The sequence below is a fragment of the Cebus imitator genome, unplaced genomic scaffold (genome assembly GCF_001604975.1).
Source record: "Cebus imitator isolate Cc_AM_T3 unplaced genomic scaffold, Cebus_imitator-1.0 Scaffold3, whole genome shotgun sequence".
In the NCBI taxonomy this organism is placed as follows: Eukaryota; Metazoa; Chordata; class Mammalia; order Primates; family Cebidae; genus Cebus; species Cebus imitator.
The window spans coordinates 5,460,913-5,462,772 of NW_016107318.1; the positions used below are offsets into that span (position 1 = coordinate 5,460,913).

General features: G+C 36.0%; 1 non-coding gene across 1 annotated transcript; it reads right to left on the minus strand.

The window, feature by feature from the left end:
• Positions 1-840: 840 nt before the first annotated feature.
• On the minus strand, positions 841-945 carry LOC108305957. Its single transcript, XR_001825960.2, has one exon. It is a non-coding gene; the product is annotated as a U6 spliceosomal RNA (small nuclear RNA).
• Positions 946-1,860: the final 915 nt, after the last annotated feature.

The following is a 1,860-nucleotide window of genomic DNA, read 5'->3' on the forward strand; positions in this document are numbered from 1 at the left end:
TTAGGTTTTCTAAAACTACAGACATTGGAATTCAAAAGGAGCAAAACACTAACATTGAAGCATTAAGCCTCTTAGCATACATAATAGGTCTGTAAGATGTTAAGTCCAAATTAATTTTTAAAACTTAGTAAAGTCGCCAATCATTATTAATTACCTTCTATTCCACTCAAACACTGTTTCATAGACAAATAGATTTTTGTCAATTTAGGTGCTAGTTTTTTGGAGATCATAAACATATGACTCAAAGTGGAATCATGCCATTTTAGATATTTTAGACTTGGAAGGGTCTTGGATAGTGGATGTTCTCATTTTCTGCCTGAAAAGGAAACCCATTTGCCCAAGGTCTCACAATACTTAGGAGTTACAAGCCCAATAAGACCCATATTTTGAGTAGCTGTAGGACTAACTGGAAGGAAGGGAGTTTGCTCTCTTGGACTGTAAAGTTCTATTAACTTACAGGACACACACAAATACAAAAATGTAATCTGCAAGAAAGCAGTATATAAAAATAGACAAAGTTAGACTGCTATTCAAAATATGTCTTACAAAGTAAAATTCATATTATAAGGGAAAAATCATTTATATAACTGAATTTCACAGGTCACTAACAATTTAATCTTAAGAGTTTATTATTCTTGTTATTCAGGTCTCAGGGCAAACGTCACTGCTTCAGAGAGGACTTCCCCAATCATCCTAGCTAAAGAGCTCCCTCCTTTCGTCACTCTTAACCCTTAATAGCTTTTATTTTCTTCATATTTTATACCAAAAATTATATTCTTCCTCTCTCTCTCTTCCTCTTCTGTACTAGAATGTAAATTCCATGAGGATATAAGGCATTTTGTTCTACTGGAACACTTCAGGAATTTGCGTGTCATCTACATGCAGGGGCCATGCTAATATTCTCTGTATCGTTCCAGTTTTAGTACATGTGCTGCCAAAGTGGGCGTGACACTTTGTTTAATATTATATTTCCGTGTGTTAGAATCATGCCTGGCACATAACAGTCTCTCAGTAAACATACATTCATTTGATCAAATGAATACATGAAGGCCCTGCTAAAGAAGCTTGATTTAACTTTGAGATTCTAGTAAGGACAGTTGAAGAATTTTGTGCAGCAGAGTAATACGATCACATTTACATGTTGGAAGGACACTCTGGAAGCATTGTGAGCATACCATCTCCAGTAGCAATCAGAAAATTGAATTTAGTTTTGGATTTCATTTGACAGCATTAGCAAATGTCATTTGGAGTAAAGAAAGGCATGAGATTTTAAAATAATTGGAAATCAGAAGAATAAAAGAAGAAAACGGAAAGAGGAGAAAGGGAAGAGAAAAAAAAGATACAAATTAAAGGTTTGTGAAAACAAATGCCTAAGAAAGTTAACTCCAGACAACCAAGCAGTTACACCTCAATGAGAGGGAGAGGCTTGGAGAGGCAGCAAAGGTTAAATGGACTAAAAGAATTTCCTGGCATGAGTTTTGGGTTATGAGATGCTCTATCTCTGGATATCAATTTGGATCCTTATTATTTTCAGAGCTACTTCACCATCTTTTCACCTGTGGTTTTCATGAAATTTTGTACTGACATATGGACTTAGTGATGCAGAAAGTTGCTTGTGTCTTGGGAACTCTCAAAGGTCACATATAAGCACCCAAGCAAACTGCTGGTGGGATTGGGTGACGGTGCGAATGAACTGAGCTGACTTTCTGTGTCTTTCAATATAATATTGCTGGCTGTTCACCACAGCAGAGAGTAACAGGAACTCTTAGCATGCTGAATTCAATTCTAGAATCTCAGGTGTCGAAAAGAAGAGGTCATAAAATTAACTCTCAGTTAATGGAAGAAGAACAGTGTCATGAA